A 21,545-nucleotide genomic window follows, 5' to 3' on the forward strand; every position below is an offset into this window, starting at 1 on the left:
TATATTTTTCTCATACAATTTTAAGAGTCCTTGGTATTTTTTTTTCCCAAATCTGACAATTACAGCTTGACTTTATATACCTTATACAAAAAGTTTATACTTGTCATGTCATGTAACTCTGTCTTGTTTGAGAAGTCTCTTCTATATCTTAGTTCCACATATATTTTCTATGTGATATATATTCTTTCGAGATTTCTATTATTTTACTTTTATAATAGTTAGGAAGTATACATAAATATATTATATGGATAGATATAATTAATTTTCTTCACAGATGACTATCCAGCTGTGGCAATACCCTCTTTTTTGAAAACTGCATTTAAATACCACCTTTGTCATATATTAAAAACTCATGTATACTGGGATCCATTTCTGGATTCTCTTTTTGGTTCTGATCCTTTTGTCTGTTCCTTTGCCAGTTTCGCATTAATTTAATTACCGTTTTTAAGTGTGTTCTGATACCAAGTAAGGCCAGCCCCTCTCTTACTACTCTTCTTTCTCATATTGTTTTTGGCTATTCGTAGAACTTTATTCTTCCATATGAACTTTAAGGTTATTTTATCCTACTTGTTTTAAAAAAAACTTTATTGGAACTCTCATGGGAATTTTTATATTCCTTGACTTTTTATATTTGGAGAGAGCTGTCATTTTTATGATATTAGCATTCCCATCCAAGATATGGTATGTCTTATATTTGTTCAAATTTCATTTCATTCCTTTGGTCAGAAGAGAGTTTATAGTTCTCGTCATATGACCATGTGCCTTTCCAGTAAATTTGTTCTTAAGTATGCTAGAGTTTTTAACACCGTTTTTTTTTTTAATAAAATATATTTTCCATTTTCATTCCTGTATGCTTATTGCTGTTGTAGGGAAAAGCTATAATATTTAGAAAATCTTTTATCAGTGACTGTATCAAATTATTTTTCTTGTTACTGTTTTTTAAGGAAAGGTCTCTGATTTTCTTGGCATACACTCATTTTCATCAATCAAAGCATAGGCTTATCTGTTATTTTCCAGTGTTTATACTGTTTTCTAGTCTTTATGGCATTTACTAAGACCTCTAGAACTTTAAAAATAATGTTAAAACATAATAGGAAAAAAAAAACCCAATAATATCCGTGTCAAAAAAAAAAAGTAATAGGTATAGTGATCATTTTAGTCCAGTTTTTATTTTAATTGAAAGTGTTTAGTATTTTGCAGTTCAGAATATTTTCTGTTAATTTTGGAAAAAAAATTTTTTTTGGGGGGGTCTTTTCTGTGGCTGCACCTGCGGCATATGGAGGTTCCCAGGCTAGGGGTCTAATTGGAGCTGTAGCCTCCAGCCTACGCCAGAGACACAGCAACACCAAATCCGAGCCACGTCTGGAAAATATTTTAGATAATTCTTCCTATTTATTTAACTTTTTTAAAGCACTAGATGCTGAATTTTTTGAAATGCCTTACTACATTTAGTAACATGGTTTTCTTCCTTTTAATTTATAGTTGTCATAAGGTAATGTAGGTTTCCCGATGTGGTACTACTAATGAGTCATAGTTTATTCTTTTGATCATTACTATAAGTGAGCCTGGTGTATAGCATTTGTTTTTTGGGGGGGATGGAGGGAAGGTGAGGTAGGTGACCACCTCTCCTAAGATCTTAAAAAGAATTTGGGAAGCTTTTCATCTTTTTCTGTGACCCTGCTCTGTAATGACAGTAATAGCATCCTTGGGTTGCTGAGAGGATTAAATGAATTAATACGAAGTGCTTAGAACAGTCCCTGGAGGTAGTTAATGCTGCATGTATTAGCAATTAGCGTCATAATCAACTGGAGTGTATTAAATAATTTTGAGAATTTTTAATTCTTTAAAGTTTTTTTTTTTTTTTTTTTTTTTTTAAGAGAATTTAGCTATTGAATCATCTAGTTCAGGTGACTTTTTTTTTTTTCTTTTCTGGTCTTTTTGCTATTTCTTGGGCCGCTCCTGCGGCATATGGAGGTTCCCAGGCTAGGGGTCGAATTGGAGCTGTAGCCACCGGCCTACGCCAGAGCCACAGCAACACGGGATCCGAGCCACATCTGCGACCTACACCACAGCCCACGGCAACGCTGGATCCTTAACCCACGGAGCAAGGGCAGGGACCGAACCCGCAACCTCATGGTTCCTAGTCAGATTTGTTAACCACTGCGCCACGACGGGAACTCCCCAGGTGACTTTTTATGATGCTAAATCAGACTCTCATAACTTTAGTGCTACTTACTCTAATTTTTTCCTACTTCTCCATGGTTTTTTTTGGGTTTTGCTTTGTTTTTTAACTCTTGCATCTGTGGTATATATAAGTTCTGGGCTAGGAGTTGAATTGGAGCTGCAACTGTAGGCTTAGCCGGATCCTAGCCACATCTGCAACCTACACTGCACTTTGTGGCCACACTGGATCCGTAATCCACTGAGCCATGCCAGGGATCGAACCCCCATCTTCGCAGGACACTGGGTCCTTAACCCACTGAGCCGCAATGGAAACTCCTCGTGGTTTAGTCTTAACGATTTAGTTTTTGCTAGGAAACCATTGACTTCTTCGAGATTTTTAAATGTATTACTAAAACAGTACGTGTAATTTTATTTTATAATTCTTTTAATTATTTCTGTAACTTATAGCACATTTTCTAATTAAGCCCAGACACTAGAAACACTGTGTTATATTATGAGTTCTTCTTGGACAGGATGCTTTCTTATGTCGAAGTAATAACACTTTTTTGTGTGAGCTAAGACAAATATTATATGTACTTTTTGTCTTTAAAATAAAATGCTTTTCAGAATGAGACTGGATAACATAAACTACATAAGTGTAGGGAATTTAGAGCTCTAGTTTATAATTTTATCGCCAGCATACGTAGAACCACCCTGACTCAGAGTAGATACTCGTATATATGTGTTAATTAATGAATGGTAAATTAATAAATGAATGGGTGAAATAGCATCCTATTGGGTAATAACTGAATAATAGGTAAGATGGTATAGGAATTTTTTAATGGTAGAATTTTAAATCACCTTTTCTAAGATATTTAATACTAGCCTTGGATATATTCCTTCACAATTTTTTTTTTTTTTCTTTTTTGCTTTTTACGGCCACACCCACGGCATATGGATAGTTCCCAGGCTAGGGCTCCAATCAAAGCTACAGCTGCTGGCCTACACGACAGCCACAGCAACGCGGGATGCGACACCTGTCTGCGACCTATGCCACAAGCTCATGGCAACGCGGGATCTTTAATGAACTGAGCGAGGTCAGGGATCGAACCTGCACCCTCATCGCTGCTAGTCAGATTCGTTTCTGCTGTTCCTTCACAGTCATAGTGTATCTTTAATATAAAATATCTAAGTACTTGACTTTTAGACAAAGCCCTTGCTGATGAAAGTCAAGTACAGGCATTGCACTGTAAATTAACTCAAGTGTATTAAATGAGTTCCCCAGTGCTCATGAGTTGCTGAGAGATCCCACAGTCTTTAACGAGGACCTTTTGTAGGTGCTTCATGCTGCCAGGGCCGTCTGCCGTCATGCACCCAGTATGTTCAGCAGGGGTCGGGACATAGTGGGTAGAAGGAACGAGCCCTCCCCGAGACAGTGTTCAGAACTCCTGGCCTGGAGCCGTAGTCAGTGTTCAGATGTTACTGGAATGGTGAAAAGTGTTCAAAGTCAGTGTCAAGAGCTAGAGCATCCTCTGAGGGCAGTCAAGTGTATGGACAGTCTTCTGCCCAAGAAACGGCCTCTGTCCTTGTCCCTGTCCTCGAGATCTGGCTTGATTTCACAGGGTTACTTTACTAGACTGCTTTGTTTACGGTGTCACTGCCTTGTAACGTCTGCATTCCTGCTGGTGCCAGGCATGTTCCAAGGCGGCTTTCCAGGGTTTAGTGATTTCACCCCCATGTCTCTGCCAATGAAAATAACTAGTTACCCTTAAACACCTACCCCACCCATACCTTGATTTTTACGTGTTATTTTGTTAAGAGAACTTATCAGAGATTTTAGGAGAGTTAATACATTATAGTCATCAGAACATCACCTGGCTCTTGAAGTAACTTTTATTCTAAAAGTGAGATGTTTCACCTTTAAAGAGAATCTGAGACTCAACATGTTTATCGGTTGAAGAAAGTGGACCTTGTAGTAACCTCTTATAATTGATTTTTTTGTGGCCGGAAGTATTCTTTTAACAGGAGGAGCCAGAGTCTTACACTGAGGATTTATATTCTAGTGGGACGGATGAACAGATACAGCAAGCAAGGGTCTTACATTCATTGAGAAGTTAAGAATAACTTCTGAATATTTTGTTAGTGTTGTGGGAATAGGTGAGAATATCATCCCCTTTCTATGTCTACCTAGGTGGTAGGGAAAGAAAAAAGCTCACTTTTATGAGAAAGAGCTAAACTAAGGGAGGTGGCCAGGATGATGCAGGGTTTTTAAATAGTCATGGAGAGTTCCTGCTGTGGTGCAGTGGATTCATGATCCAGCTTGTCTCTCTGGAGGCACGGGTTGATCCCTGGCCTGGCACAGTGGGTTAAGGATCTCGCATTGCTGCAGCTGAGGTGTAGGTCACAGCTCCAGCTCAGATTTGGTCCCTGGCCTGGGAACTTCCATATGCCTTGTATGTGGCAAAAAAAAAATAAAGAAATAATAAAAATGTAAAAACGAGTTGGGAATAGAGGATATTTAAGCTTCGAGAAGAGAAGATTTGGGGAATATAGTTGCTATCTTTAAATACTTATTGAATTAATTTGGCAAACAGTTGGGTAATAATAGAAAAGTAGACACATTTGTTGAATATGCACTATCTGTCAGGTGAATACATGCTTTATTTCCTTTCATCCTCAAAGCAAACCAGTGGGACTGATGCTATTCTTTGTTATCTCTGTTTTGCTAATGAAGACTCAGATCCAGAAAGGGGGTCTGAGGGTTTTAGGGAAGGGAGGAGAGCGGTGGTCTGGAAAGCAGCAGGGCATTGAAAGGAGACATAGGCTTCACCTCCAAGCTCAGGGTTATGCACGGTTTAGAAGAAGATACTTGGGCACTGCTTGAGTCATGTGTCATCTTTAGTTTTGACAGCAGCCCCCATTACTCCACTTTTGCGGATGAGGAGGCCGAGCCTTAAAATAACTGGCCTTGTCAGTCATAGTTTGTGCCTTCTGGAGATGGCATCATGCGATTCCAGGGGAGGCCAAAGGAAGGCAAGTGTTGACTTGACAGAGGTACCTTTCAGCAGCTAGAGGGGTGCACCAGCCACAGTGCCCTTTTGCAGGAGGGTGGCGCTCCCTGTCCCCGGAGTGTATGGCTACCTGCCCCTGTGGCCACTGCAGACTGATTGAATCCCAGAGTGATGTAAGAAGAAACCAGTACATAGGAAAGGAGGAAAGGGGTTGACATTTATTCGCTATTGGAGGCAAGGGCAGCGAGGGAGAGAGTTGAATTCAGTTATCTCTCTGATAGGAATTGATGATTATAGCTGTGCATTATCACAAATTCACTAAACACCCCTGAATTGTGCGCCTTAAAATGGTTAATTGTATGTTATGTGTATTTTACCTCAATTTAAAAATGTTAACGGAGGAGTTCCCATCGTGGCTCAGTGGAAATGAATCTGACTAATGTCTCTGAGGACGCAGGTTCAATCCCTGGCCTCTCAGTGGGTTAAGGATTCAGCATTGCTGCGAGCTGTGGCGTAAGTTGCAGATACAGCTCAGATCCTATATTGCTGTGGCTGTGGTGTAGACTGGCAGCTGCAACTCCTATTGGACCCCTAGGCTGGGACTTCCGTATGCCTCTGATGTGGCCCTAAAAAGAAAAAAAAATGTTAATGATTAAAAATTGGTTATTTCCATTTCATTCTGTTGGCAATTCGTCCTTGTTATAGGATTTCACATATAAGGCACTTATATGTACAAAAAGTAGAAAAGTGGTTACTGCTTTCATGGGGCTTTCAGTTTGGGTAAATGTTTACCTTTGTCTGTGTATGAAGAGATAACTGATCACACGAGGCAGGAAATCTTAAGTGCCCCTAAATGGTGTGAATAATTGCTGTCGAACTTCTGAGGAGGAGGGGCTCACACGGGCTCTGCTGCTTGTTCTTACCTCAGCGTGCCTGGCACGAAACATTTTCCTAGATGCCCTACTTTTGCTCAGTGTTAGAATCTGGGGCAGCCCACTCTGTCAGTCTTCGGCTTAAACTGTGACATCAGTTCAAAAATTTGTGGGAGAGGATGAAGTTGATATTTTAAGAGAGCATCTTGTCAACGAAATCCCCAGGGAACTGACTCAGTGGCAGAAATACAGAATTGTTGATCTTGCAGGGGAGGGCTGTATTTTTGTTAGGCTCGATTACAATCTGGCAGAGTTTTTTTGGGAAACATATTCTTTGTTTAGATAAAACGAACTATTTGTTCAGGTTTCGCTGGCTAATTTCTATTAGTGTTTTAGGTATTGATTTTTTACGGTGGTGGTATAAACATCCTGAGTCCTCTGTTATGAAAAATCAGTGGTTCCTTATTGTGTTTTCATCTTGGGACATACTTGTTTTTATTTTACAGAATGTTTTACGGAAACATTGAACGATAGTACAGGGAGGTCTCATATACCCCACACCTGTTTTCCCCTCTTGTTAGTATCGCCCATGAGTGTGATTGAGCAGGAAAAACTCAGTCCTTCTCCCGTGTTTCTCCTTTACTCTCAAGGCTACTGCTGTCCTCACAATATTTCTGACACCAGATGTATGGTGGTGTTCCTCCCCCCCGCCCCGGGCACCAGGCAATTCTATGACCCTCGTTGGGTGTCCTGCAATTTCAATTTACCTGGAGCTGGCGCCAGATCCCACAAGACTCGGGCTCAGTCCCACAAGACTGCCCCAACTTCACACCAAGTCTCAAGTCCAGGTTACACCTGTCTTCTGACCAACTAGGTATAAATCAGAGGAGAGGTTCCTACAGCCTCCTCCCCAGGTTGGATCAATTCACTAGAAAGGCTCACTGAACTTAGAAAAACAGTTTACTTACTGTCCACTGGTTTGTTATGAAAGGATGTGATAAAGGATACAGACGAACGGCCAGATGGAAAGGCTGCGTTTCAGCCGGGTGTGGTTCACGGGCTGTGGCTCAGCGCCGTGTGGCTCAGCGGGGGATGGTGGGGCTGTGTGCGCGGAGTTTCCGTGCCCTTCCCGGTCTCCACTCTCCCAGCACCTCCGTGTGTTCAGCAACCCAGAAGCTGTCCGAACCCCATATTATTGGGCTTTTTAGCGGAGGCTTCGTCACATAGGCACGATCAGTTATGAGTTCTCTCTCCAGCCTCTCTCCCCTCTCTGGAGAATGGGAGGTAGGACTGAAAGTTCTAAGCTTCCAGTCATGACTTGATCTTCTTGGTGACCAGCTCCCATCCAGCCCACAAACAATTCACCTCCGTAGAACAAAAGACACTGCCATCTCCCAGGAAATTCCCAAGGATTTAGTAACTGTGTGTAAGGAACTGGGGTCAGGGACCAAACCTCAGAACAAAAGATGCTCCTGATGCTTATATCATGTAGGAAATGACGAGGGGTTGGGGAGCTCTGTGCCAGGAACCAGGGGCAGAGACCAGTGTACTTATTTTCTGTTTCTCACAACGGTGTGTTTGTCGTAATTAGTGAACCAACCCTGACATGTTATTAGCTGAAGTCCAGTCCCCATTCGCATGTCCTCTTCCAGGATCCCCTTCTGGATACCACATTATATTTAGCCATTTTGGTCTCCTGAGTTTCCTCTTGGTTGTCAGTTCCCCCGATGTTTCTGATGACCTTGATAGTCTTGAGGATGACTCGTCATCTATTTTGTAGAATGTCCTTCCTTTGAGATGTCTGATGTTTTCATGTTATAAGATTGGGCTCGTGGGTTTTCTAACATTTTTAATGATCAAACTGTTATCATTGTATGATTATAAGAATATGTAGAAAAAGAGTAACAAAGAATTTTACTCTGTATTATCCCAAGTAAATCATGCCTTGTGATAAACTTTGCAGTTGAGAATTTTAGGATGAATTAGGTGCAGAGTTTACTAATGCAGTAATTTAAAAAAGAATGCTGGTCAGTCATTTGGAATAAAAAGTCACTAGCAACAAATCCTTACTGACCACCTGCTGTTGGTAGGGCCCTGGGCTATCTTGCCAGTCACTCCCACTCCCATTCAGTTCCAGAGGGAGCTCCGTAGTCAGCAGCAGAATGAAGATCGGAGAACTGCTTTATGGGAAAAGGCTGGGTTAAAGCAGGTAGTGTGGGCCTAAGAGAGCCTCCCACCTTACCTTCAGTCTAAATCTTGGCCTTAGCATCTTGTGTTCATCTTAGGGTGTGTGTAGGTGGAAGAGAGGACGGAAGTGCTTTGGGATTTTTTACGTGGACCTGATATAATTGCCTCTCTAATTGCTGTTTCCTCTGATAGATTGTAGCCTTTTTGGGGACAGGGAGTCTGGTTTATCTTGCTCACTATTGTAACCTCTGGTGCTTAGCCTGTTCCCTAGCACAGAGAAGGTGTTACATTAATGAAGAATAGATGGAAGTTTGTCAGATGGTACCAGGAACAGAAGATTGCATAACAGCTTGTAGAAAGGTAGGGAGTACTTGCCTGGTACGTTAAATGAATTCTTCCAGATGGCGGTCCCATTCCGCTGCTCTAGGAAGCTCTCTTGGATCTCACTTCATTTCCTGTACCATTACTGCACTGAACAAGTATTCGGTGCCCTGCTCACTTACCTTTATTAACCTAGCATTGTTATCTTTTTTAAAAGATGCGTTGTCTCCTCAAGCTAGCTCCTTTTTTTTTTTTTTTTTTTTTTTTTTTTTTTTTTTTTGATGGGAGGCAGGGAGGAGTACCTCTTATGTGCAGATATTGTGCTAGGTATTGTACATATTTTGATATCCTCTTTAATCCTTGTAGCGACTTGGCACAATAGGCAAATGAGGAAACTGAGCCTTAATAACTGCCTAAGGGTCTACATTGCTTTCCTGGCACCTTCCAGATGTTTGAGCCTCTCCTGTCCTTCTGTGAAGTTTTTCAGGATATGTTGCTTCAGTAGAATTTGTCTGCTTAATGAAAGTCTTTTATATTTTTAGGCCTCCCCACAATTCCATTCAGGTTTGTTTTTTTTCCCCCCTCTACTATTTGATCAAAGGACCATGTAATCCTAACACTTCTTCAAACTATGGAGCTCAACAGCGAAACCGGTGAAATCTAACTTCAAATGTTATATTTTCAAGGCTAAAAATGAATGTCTAACTTAGCAATTCCTTATATGATAAACTGCTATTATAGAACTGTTTTTATAGAGAGCGGACAGAAAAAGAAAGGTTGAAATTGGTCAGAGAAAAAATATACTTACTCAAAGTGTGTTAGGCATTCCAGTTTTGATGCTTCAACATTGAGCTGTCCCTTGTAGCCTTGGAAACCATAACATCTCAGTGCTTATTTTTAAACCATCGTTTTCTTTTTAATATAAGTAGATTTTGATGGTAGAAAAAAGTTGTCATGTGGAATTACTCTGTGGAGCCACTTGAATAGACTTGAAACATTGTTTATACATAAATAAATTCATCACTCTGAAAAATATTCTGAACAGGCGCAGGATGTGCTGGCATCTGCAGGTCAGCCCTTATGTGATACTGAGTTTAGACTACTTGTAAGAGGTGGCGAAAAGGGCCTCTGATAGAAAGCAAATGGAAGAGGCAAGGTGTTGGCGTTGTTTTTTTTTTTCCTTTGCTTTCGAAATTTCTGTTGACCTTTCCTGAGAATCCCTCACAAGTTTCTTTTCAAAACAAATTTTTTTTGTGTGTGAATTGTAGTTAGCATGACAGAACTATAACTGTTGATGCTTGTCTTAGGATTTTTGTTTTATTTTCCTTTTTAAAATGCTATTTTCCAAATGAAGAGTTGATATTGTCAGTTTAATTCACTGTGACCGTCATTCATGTGTTGTTCTCTCATTCGTCAGCTACTTACTGCTCTTCTACTAGTTATTGTGCTAGTTATATGCGAGGGATGCAAATGTAAATAAAATACAACCTCCTGGGTTGTTCTCTGTATCTGTGAGTCTGCCTTCTTTTTTGTTAATCTACTAGTTTGTTGTCTTGTTTCAGATTCCACGTGTAAGTGATGTCACACCTTATTTGTCTTTCTCCCACTTACTGCACGTAGCTTAATCCCCTTTGAGTCCATCCATGGTGCTGCAAAATTTCCTTCTTTTTTATGGCTGAGTAGTCTTCCATTGTATGTACAAACCCTTCATCTTCTTTATCCATTCATCTGTTGATGGACACTTAGTTTGCGTCCATATCGCAGCAGTTGTAAATAATGCTGCTGTGAACACTGAGGTGCATTATCTTTTCATATCAGTATTTTTTTTCCCTGATATATACCCAGGAATGATATTGCTAGGGCTTATGCTAGTTGTATTTTTAGTTTTCTGGGAACCTTCCATACTGTTTTCCAGTGGCTGCACCAATTTACATTCCGCCTAGCAGTGTATAAGGATTCGCTTTCCTCCACATCCTCACCAACATTTATTATTTATGGTCTTTTTCTTTTTTTTTTTTTTTTTTTTTTGCTTTTTTTAGGGCTACACCTGCAGTCTATGGAGGTTCCCAGGCTAGGGGTCTAATCGGAGTTACAGCTGCTGGTCCACGCACAGCCACAACAACGCAGGATCTGAGCTGTGTCTGTGACCTACACCACAGCTCACGGCAATGCCGGAGGATCCATAGCCCACTGACTGAGGCCAGGGATCGAACTCTCAACCTCATGGTTCCTAGTCGGATTCGTTTCCGCTGCACCACAACAGGAACTCCTATTTATGGTCTTTTTGGTGATAGCCATTCTAGCAAGTATGAGGTGATAATCTCATTATGAATTTCCCTGCTGCTTACTGATGTTGAGCAAGCATCTTTTCATGTGCCTGTTGGCCATCTGCATTTACTTTTTGGAAAAAATGTCTATTCAGTTCTTCTGCTCATTTTTAAATAGGGCTGTTTATTTTTTGACCTTGAGTTGTTTGAGCTGTTTATATGTGTTGGCTGTTAATCCCTTATCAGTCACAGCATTTGTAATTTCTTCGGTTCAGTAGGTTGTCTTTTTGTTTTGTTGATGGTTTACTTTGTTGTGCAAAAAGCTTTTAAGTTTAATTAGGTCCCATTTGTTTATTTTTGCTATTATTTCCTTTGCTTTAGGAGATGGAGCCAAAAAACATGGCTGTGATTTATGCCAAAGAGTGTTCTGCCCATGTTTTCCTCCAGGCGTTTTGTAGTATCTGGTCGTATATTTAAAGTCTTTAATCCATTTCCAGTTTATTTAAAAATTTTTTAAATTTATTTTTGGCTGTGCTCACAGCATGCAGAAGTTGCTGGGCCAGAGATCGAACCCGAGCTGCTGCAGTAACTATGCTGGGTCCTTAACCTGCTGTGCCACAAAGGAACTCCTCGAGTTTATTTTTATATGTGGCTAGAGAATGTTCTAATTTCATTCTTTTACATGTAGCTGTCTAGTGTTCCCAGCACCACGTGTTGAAGAGACTGTCTTTCTTCCACTGTATAGTCTTACGTTCTTTGTTGTAGATTAATTGACCATAAGTCTGTGAGTTTATTTCTGGACTCTGTTCTGTTCCATTGATCTATGTATCTGTTTTTGTGCCAGTACCATACTGTGTTGATGACTATTAGCTTTGTAGTTTAGACTGATGTCAGGGAGCATAATTCCTCCATCTCTGTTCTTTCTCAAGATGGTTTTGGCTACTTGGGGTCTTTAGTGTTTCCATACAGGTTTTAAAATTATTTGTCCTAGTTTTGTGAAACTGCCATTGGTGTTTTGGTTTGCATTGACTTTGTAGACTGCCTTAGGTGGTATGGTCATTTTATCAGTATTGATTCTTCCAATTTAAGAACATGGAATATGTTTCCATCTGCTTGTGTCTTTAATTTCTTTCATCAGTATCTTACAGTTTTTGGAGTACAGGTCTTTTGCCTCCTTGCATAGGTTTATTTCTAGGTATTTTATTTTTTGATGCTATGGTAAAGGGGATTATTTTCTTTATTTCTCTTCTGATATCTTGTTGCTAGTGTATAGAAATGCAGTAGATTTCTGTGTATTAATTTTGTATCCTGCAACTTTACCACATTCACTGATAAGTTCTAGTAGTTCTTTGGTGGTATCTTTAGATTTTTCTATGTATAGTATCATGCCATCTGAAAACAGTGACAGTTTTACTTCTTCCTTTCTGATTTGAATTCCTTTCATTTATTTTTTTTTTCTTCTCTGATTGCTCTGGCTAGGACTTCCAAAACTATTTTGAATAAAAGCAAGAGGGTATCCTTGTCTTGTTTGGAAATGCTTTCAACTTTTTACCTTTTTTTTTTTTTTTTTGTCTTTTTGCCATTTCTTGGGCTGCTCCCTCAGCATATGGAGGTTCCCAGGCTGGGGGTCGAATTGGAGCCATAGCCACCGGCCTATGCCAGAGCCACAGCAATGCGGGATCCGAGCCGTGTCTGCAACCTACGCCACAGCTCACAGCAATGCCGGATCCTTAACCCACTGAGCAAGGCCAGGGATCGAACCCAAACCCTCATGGTTCCTAGTCGGATTTGTTAACCACTGAGCCACGACAGGAACTCCTCAACTTTTTACCTTTGTGTATGATTATTAGCTGTGGGTTTGTCATATATGGTGCAAAGGACTATAATTTTATGTTGTGACCTAACAGCAGGAGAATTTCTCAAGAATTAGTCTACTAGGTTGACTTTTTGGATTCTTTTTGCCTTTCCTCCACCCCCCTAAAGACAGAAAGACATTATTTCCTGTGGTTAGATATATTAATTCCAACCTCCTTTCTGAAAAAAGTTTAATGTCTTGCTTGAAAATCTAAGTAAAGTAGCTCTTTATTTGTTTATTTGGCAGTACGAATTTATAACAGCCAAATAATAACCTAAGAGTTAATATGAAAAATCTAAGCTGCAAAAATATCTCATACCTCCAATATTCTGTCTATATTTTATGCTTAATAAGGATCCATAGGCCTCATTCAGAAATAGTTTACCATTTTTTTTTTTTTTTAAATGGCTGCACCCACGGCATATGGCAGTTTCTGGGCCAGAGATTGAATCTGAGCCTCAGCTGTGGCAGTGCCAGATCCTTTAACCACTGTGCTGGGCTAGGGATCAAACTCATACCTCTGCAGTGACCCTAGATGCTGCAGTCAGATTCTTAACCCACTGTGCCAATGTGGGAATTCCAGAAATAGTTTATTTATATTTTGCGTGACCTAGTGTCTAAGTCCATTGTAGATTAAATGCCATTGTTTAGCAGTGTTACGGGAAGGCACATTGAGGGCCTAGAGAAATGTTATGTGAAAGCCTTATAGGGAGGGGAAAGGTAGAAAAAAAAATGAAAAGCTGACATCATAATTTAAAAAGTTATCATATCGGGCTGTATGTAGTAGGGCAGTTGGTTCTTCAGACCACAGCATCTTGCTGATGTTCGTAGTGATCCTCAGTCTTTAAGAAACTGAGTCATTATTTTTGTCATAACACATTGTCAGCAACCAGGGAAGTGAGTAATACATTGAGGAGACATTCCTATCCAAAAGACTTAAATTTTGAAAATTGTTTTTGAGATTTAAAAATGATAAGCATATGATAAATTTATCTGGAATGTTAAATTGCATGAAACTCTCAGCTATCAGTGGAATTGTATAGTTATTCTGTGTAGTATAATTGTGATCTTGATGGAAATAGTTTGTTAGATACTGAAAACTCAATCCCAGGGTTCTCTGGTGGCTCAGCAGGTTAAGGACCTGGTGTTGTGACTGCTGTGGCTCTGGTTGCTGCTGTGGCACAAGTGTGATCCTTGGCCCAGGAACTTTTGCATTCCATAGGTGTGCTCCCTTCACCGCAAAAAAACAAAACTCAGTCCTATCACATTAGCTGTGGTGCAGTTTTTTTTCTGAGGCAGCTGTTGACTTTGTTGTGAAATAGGTCAGCTGGGGAAAAGGACAGTTTTTTTTTTTTTTTTCCTTTTTTGTCCCCACGAATACATGGTTTAAATCCTATGTTAATGTCATTGGATTGACCTTTATTTCTATAGAATATGGGATTGGACAGGCTGCCTTGGGTGGAAGGCGCCTGGTTGGGTTGCTGCTGCCCTCTTCTAGTTCTCCCTGCTTTTATTTCCTGTGCATTTCATGTCTTTTTCCTCTGAATTCTTTTCAAACTTATAGAAACATTGCAGAAGTAGTACAAGAGCTCCCCCCTTTTACCACTTCAGCATGAATTAGAAAGATGACCTCTTATCACTCCTGATAAATTCATGTGTGTTCCATGAAGAAGCACCTCCTCCTTTATAACTATAGTGCAAGCATCAAAATTGGAAAGTTAGCATCGACACATTACTGCCATCTAATTCCCACACCCCATTCAAGTTTCTTCAGTTGTCTCAATATCTTTTATAACAAGGATTCCATCCGGGATCACACATCACATTTAGGGGTCATGTTTCTTTGTTCTCCTTATGAAATAATGCCTCTTTCCTTCACTTTTGTGACCTTGGCCTTTTTAAAGATTTTAAGCCATTTTATTTTATAGTGTTCTTCAGTTTCGGCTTGTCTGATGTTTCCTCATGAAGAGAACGGGTTATGTATTTTTAGAAGGAATGGTGTACAAGTGATGTTGTGTTTGTCTTGTGTCCTATCAGGCAGTGCACGATTTTGATTTGCACCATCGCTAGTGATGTTAATTGCGGACCCTTCACTGGAGTGGTGCCTGTTGAGTTTCTCCTCTGTGAAGTCACTACCCCTTTTTGATTTTGCAGTCTATAAATATTTTGTGGAGAAGTCCTTTTAGATTATGTAAATATTTCGTTTCTCATCAATAATCCCATTAGTTTTAATATACATTGATGTTTCTTGGCTGAATTAATTAGAAAGTGATGGTTGCCAAATGGTTACTTTAGAATTCTGTCATTTCTTCTGTATTCAGCAGCTTTCTTCTCTTCCTTATTTATTTATTTATATCAGTATGGATTCATGATTCCTCTTTAATCCAGTGGGTAATAATCTGTTACTGTATTTATTTATTTATTGTCTTTTTGCCATTTTCTTGGGCCGCACCCACGGCATATGGAGGTTCCCAGGCTAGGGGGTCCAGTCGGAGCCGTAGCCGCCGGCCTATGCCAGAGCCACAGCAACTTGGGACCCGAGCAGTGTCTGCAACCTACACCACAGCTCACGGCAACGCCAGATCCTTAGCCCACTGAGCAAGGCCAGAGATGGAACCCGCAACCTCACGGTTCCTAGTTGGATTCATTAACCACTGAGCCACAACGGGAACTCCTTCAGTTGTTTATTTTGATACTCAAATTATTTCAGGTTTGGCCATGGGAACCTTTTCAGTCTGGCTTCTGTTTTCTTATTCTATATTTCCATCACTCATTTGAGTACTTTCTTACGGTCTGGCACAAAGTATTCCGAGCTTATGGTTCTGTTGCCTCTGCATTAAAATGAGTCATTTCTCCAAGGAGCTTTGATTTCTTTTGGTGAAGAACAGTTTTTTAGAAACCAGGATCTGGGTTTATGTGTGTTCTTTGCACGTGGGTTATCACTCCCTCTAGGCTCTCAATGGAGAGAGCTAGGAGATACATGCATGTGTATACACACACACCCACACCCACACACACACACACACACACAATCTGTACTGTTATATTGTTGGTCTTATCTGTCTATCTACCTACCTACCTACCTACCAACCTATTCATGTCAGAAACCATGAGTTCACACAGATACTTTCAATTCCAATCTAATACCACAGGTTCATTTTTGATTTCCTTAGGGATTCGTGACTTTCTTCTCCAAAAATGGAAGCTCAGCTTCCCATTATCTTAAGTATATTTACTAATGATCTGTTCCCTCTGTACGTAATCAATCTCTATTCGTCATCGGTGTTGCTGCTGCCATCCACCAGTACCAGGCGGGTACATGACATCTTTATCCCACTGAGGTTCCGTACCCTGCAATGAGTTGTCATCCTCCTACCTCCATTTGGACTTGTGACCTCCCTGTGACCTTGACCAGGCTCTTATATTCTGAGTTAGACTGAAGTAATGCTGGAGTTTCCTACCAGCCCGGTGATCAGTATATTTAAAATAAAGAACAGAATAGTGCATCCATTTTGTAGAGAGATGAATAGTCAACTGTGCGTGTGCTTCTCTGTTTGCATGTCTATAAATCAGGGACCAGAAAATGAGCAAGGTCATTTTTTTCTCGTTATCAGTAAACTTTAAGTCTTTTGAAAGAGATTGTTGGAAAACATCATACCTAATTCAGGTCCATGCACTGTTCTACATTTTAAGTTCTGAAAAGATACTGGGTGAAGGCAGGAGTGGATGCTAGTGTTTAAGTGTGTGGAATAAATCTGTGGTGAATTTTCCACTGTTGTTTTCAGGAAAGTACCATAATATCTCTAAGGGCTAGCTGTGTACCTGTAAGAATGAATGGAGATGAAGTTTCTTGAGTTTTGGTGCTAAGGATTTTTTTTTTTAAACAGCTTTCTTAAGGTATAATTGACATGTAAACGTCACATAGTTGGGTGTACAACTTGAAAGGTTTTGATATGCAAACATCCATGAAACTATCACCATAATTAAGACAATGAACATGTGCAACAGCTCTGAAGTTTCCTTGTGTCCTTGGTAATCCCTCCGTTTCACTCATTCTCTCCTCATCTCCCGGCAACCACTGGGCTGATGTGTTTTTTATTGCCGTAGATTACTTTGACTTTTCTAGAATTTTAAATAAATAAAATCATATAATTTGTGTTCCTTTTTTGTCTTTATAGGTCAAGATAATATTTTGAGATTCATCCATGATGTTGTGTGCGTCAGTGTAGTTCATTTTTTTGACCTTGTGTTCCATTGTATGGATATTTCCATAGACCTCTGTGTGCCTACCGTTTGACCCAGCCATTCTACTCCTTGGTATTTATCTAAGAGAAATGAAAGCATATGTCCACACAAAGATTTGTATATGAGTGTGCCCATCAACAATTGATACCTTTATGAGGAATCATAGGGTGAATTGAGAAATATTCCCGCTTCAGTTTTCTGGAAGAGATTGTGTTGAATTGGTATTCTTTCTTCTTTACATATTTTGTAGAATTCACAGTAAAGCCGTCTGAACCTGAAATTTTTTATGTAGGCAGATTTTTAATAAAATTAAATTTCTTTAGATATAGGACAATTCAGGAGTTCCCGTCGTGGCGCAGTGGTTAACGAATCCGACTAGGAACCATGAGGTTGCGGGTTCAATCCCTGCCCTTGCTCAGTGGGTTAACGATCTGGCATTGCCGTGAGCTGTGTTGTAGGTTGCAGACGCGGCTTGGATCCCGCGTTGCTGTGGCTCTGGCCTAGGCTGGCAGCTACAGCTCCAATTAGACCCCTAGCCTTGGAACCTCCATATGCTGAGGGAGCAGCCCAAGAAATGGCACAAAAAAAAAAAAAAAAAAAAAAAGATATAGGACAATTCAGGTTATCTCTTCCTTCTTGAATGAGTCTCGGCAGGTTATATCTTTCGAGGAATTTGTCCATTTTGTCTAAATGGTAAAATTAATATCTGCTCTTCTCCTTTCCCTACTGCTGGTAATTTGGTTCTTTCTTTTTTTGCCAGTTAGTCTTGCTGTAGGTTTTATCAATATTATTCATCGTCTCAAAGAAACAGCTTTTGGTATCACTGATTTTTCTCTTACTTTGTTTTTTGTTTCATTGGTATTGGCTCTGATATTTATTATTTCCTTTTTTTTCTTCTGATTTTTTTCATGGAGAAGGCTGAGGCCATTAACTTGAGGCTTTTCTTTTTTTCTAGTGTGTAATATTAATACTGTAAATTTCTAAGGACATTAGCTGCATTTAATATATTTTGATGTATTTTCACTTTCACTTATTTAAAAATAATTCCTAATCTTCCTTTTGATTTTTTTTCTTTGACTCATGGGAGTATTTAGAAATTTTTGTTTGTTTGTTTTCAAATATTTGCATATTTTCCAGATTTTTAAAAATTGATTTCTAATGAAATTTTATTGTGATGAGAGAATTTAACATTGTATGGCTTGATTGCTTTTAAATTTATAGAGACTTGTGTTATGGTTGAGAATATATTCTTTAATGTTAAACATTTCATGTCCACTTGAAAAGAATACATAGTCTGCTGTGTTGCATGTTTTATATTCTTATTTATTTTCTATGTTTTTTATTAACTTATTCAGAGAGGGGATTAAAATATCCTCTTATAATTGTGGATTTATCTGTTTTGCCTTAACAGTTTTATCACATTTCGCTTATGCATTTTCAAACTATTATTAGGTGCATAAACACTTAGAATTGTTGTATCTTCTTAACAAATTGGCTTCTTTATGATGTTGCCTCTATATTGCTGGTAATATTCTTTGCTCTGAAGTCAATTTTGTGTAATATTGATAAAGCCACTTAAGCTTTAATTCTAAAAATTGTTAGCCTGGTGGGTCTCTAATGCTTTTTCTATTTTAACCCATTTTATATTTTATTTTTAAAGGGAATTCCTTGGAGATAGCATGAAGTAGAGTCTTGCTTTTTTATCTAGTATAGCAATTTTTACCTTTTAATTGGGGTGTTTGTACTATTTTTATTTTACATTTATTCCTGCTGTTGTTGAGTTTAAATCTGTCATTCTACTTGTATCCAGTTTGTCCCATCTATTCTTGTCCTCCTGTTCATTTGTTTTTGGACTTTATTTCCTTTGTTGGCCTATTACCTACAGTTTTCTGTTTTTGTTGTTCTAGCGATTGTTTTAGGGTTTATAATGTACATCCTCAAGTGATAGTCCGGTAGTATAAGGACTTCACATCAGTAACCTGCATTTTTCTCTTACCAGCCTTTGTGTTCCTGTGTCATATATTTTACTTCTGCATATGGTCCAGGCCCCACAATACATTGTTACTGTGTGTTCTTTAAACAGTTGATTAACTTTTAAAAAGATTTAGATGGTAGTATCATCTTTATGTTTGCCCGCGTAGCTATCACTTCTGATGCTCATCTTCCCCCCAGTGTAGATCCATCTCATCTCATTTTCCTTATGTCCGAGGTACCCCTTTTGCATTTCTTATGGTGCACTTCTGCTGGCCAATGAGTGGTTTCTGCTTTTGCACGTCTCAAAATACCTTTATACCATCTTGGTTCTTGAAAGGGTAGTTTCACCGAGTATGGAAATCAAGGTTAAGTTTTCTCTTTTAATTCTTTAAAGATGTTACTCTACTGTCTTCTGGCTTGCACCGTTTCTGATGTGAAGTTTGTCGTTTTTGTATCTGTTCCCCTTTGTGTCATTTTCTCGTGCTGCTTTTAAGATTTCCTCTTTATTCCTACTGTGAGCAGTTTGATTATGATGTGCTGTGCTAGAGTTTTCTTTGTGCTTCGTGGTACTTGTGAGGATTCTTAGATCTGTGGGTTCCTGGTATTCGGAATGTGGAAATTTTTCAGTCATTAACTTTTCAAATATTTTGTTCTGTTTCTTTTGTTAGTATTTTTTCCTTCTTGGACTAAAAATTACATTTATATTGGGTCTTGTGAAGTTGGCCCATCACTCACTGATGCTTTGCTTTGTTTTTGTTTTTGTTTTATTTCTTGAGTATTTCATACTTAAATGTCTGTGCACATTTAGCATCTCTTCAGATAGTGATCTGTAATGTCTAATCTGTTAATTCACCATTTTTTTTCTTTTCAAATATTCTGGTTTTCATCTCCAGAAGTTCAATTTGAGTTTAAAATTTTTTTTCTACGTCTCTATTTCATATGTTCAATCTCTTCTCTCTAGCTTTTGTACATTTGAGTTACAGTTGCGATAACTGTTTTAATGGCCTTGTACTAATTGCATTATCTTTGTTAATTCTAGGTCAGTTTTGATTGATTGATTGATTTGGCTACTCATTTTGGATTCTGTTTTCTTGCTTCTTTGCATGTATGGTAATTTTTGGTTGGATGCCAGGCATTGTAAATTTTGCCTTATTGTTTGCAGAGTATTTTTATAGTCCTATAAATATTCTTGAGGCTTATTCTGAGATATAATTACGTGGCTTGGAAAAAATTTTGTCCTTTCGGGTCTTGTTTTTAAGCTTCGTAAGACCAGACTAGAACAGCATGTAGACTAGCGTTAATTTTATCCATCCCCAAACAAAACTCTTCTCAGTACTTTACTGTATGGCCTATGGATTATTAGGCCATACTCTGTCTCTATTCCTAGCCCTGTGCAATCTCTGCTTGCTTTTGCTTCTGGTCCTTTCAGGTGGCTCGAGCAGTTCCCTCCGATGACTGAGTGATCAGTACATAGCTGATCACTTGTGTGACCCTGCAGATTTCAGAGTTTTCTGTTTGTGCTGTCTTTTCTCTAGTACTGTGTGCTGAGAACAGTAGCACTTGTGGTTTCCCTGGACTTCAAACTTTCTTCTAAACTCAGGTAGACCTCCTTGCACTGTTGGTTATCTCCATCTCTGTGTTTTAGTCTCATTTTCCTCCAGGCAGTAAGTTGGGGCAAACATAGGGCTCGTCTTATGTCTTTCCTCACTCTCAGATTTTACTGTCCTTGGTTGTGTGATGGCCAATGTCTTGAGAACCAATGTTTCACCCGTTTTCTTAGTCACTGCACTGCACCCCCCTCCCCCGGAGGTTTTAGGCAAAAGAGTAAATCTAGTGTCTGTTACTCGATCTTAGCCATAAGTGGAATAAGTTATACTGGTCCTAAGGATTTTGGTGTCCTGAACTGAAGACCACTTTAGTAATTTCGGGGTAAAAAAAAAAATGACTTTACACACCACTTTAGTGGAAAGGGTAAACCTTATCTTACTACCGCTATATCACTTTCTTTGTCTCCCATTGTTCTCATTCAGATTTGAACTGAATCAAATTTATGGAAAGCCTTCTATGGGCCAGGCATAGTAGGATGGAAGTTAAAAAGATTAATATGATCTGATTCCTTTCCATAGAGAACTCAGAGCTTAGGGCTGATTTGAGAGGTTATAAAATATCCTGAAAATCACAGCTGTCAAATTCCTAGAACTGAGTTTGAACCAGCTCTTTCAGCTTCCAGTTGAATGTCCTTTTCACTCTAGTAATGCATCCTTATAAAATCCCTATACACATTTATAAGATATGAGTATATATATATATATATATATATATATATATACACACACACATACATATACATATCCTATATACATATATATGCATGTAATGATAGATATGTGTATACATACCCTGGAGAGCTCAGGAGGCCTCATGAACATAGAGTCCTAAAGACTCTAAGTCTCACCCTCTTCAGATTGGTTTTTGCTTATCAGCGACTAAAAGACTTAATGAGACGTTTGCAAGTGTGTGAGACTGGTAATGAACGAGAGGTCCAATGGGATGAAAAGAGGGGAAAAAAGCGTTGTGTTGGTTTTTTTTTTTGGAACAGACTTCAAGAGTTTTAAGTAGTAGTGTGCTAGTAGGAACAGGTCTTTGGAGA

The 21,545-nt window shown here is 39.1% G+C and overlaps 1 protein-coding gene and 1 long non-coding RNA gene across 15 annotated transcripts in view; both read left to right on the top strand.

Moving 5' to 3' along the window:
* Window positions 1-21,545, top strand: part of UVRAG (UV radiation resistance associated) — a 289,633-nt gene that overhangs the window by 91,931 nt on the left and 176,157 nt on the right. The gene's annotated exons all lie outside the window — the stretch shown is intronic.
* Window positions 1,272-4,652, top strand: LOC146399734 (uncharacterized). Its single transcript, XR_014814759.1, has 2 exons — window positions 1,272-1,763; window positions 1,983-4,652. It is a non-coding gene; the product is annotated as an uncharacterized LOC146399734 (long non-coding RNA).

Source organism: Sus scrofa, chromosome 9 (genome assembly GCF_054392235.1).
Source record: "Sus scrofa isolate SSC_HxYL_T2T_F1_AM1 chromosome 9, Sscrofa_HxYL_maternal_Yorkshire_Landrace_v2.0, whole genome shotgun sequence".
NCBI lineage: Eukaryota > Metazoa > Chordata > Mammalia > Artiodactyla > Suidae > Sus > Sus scrofa.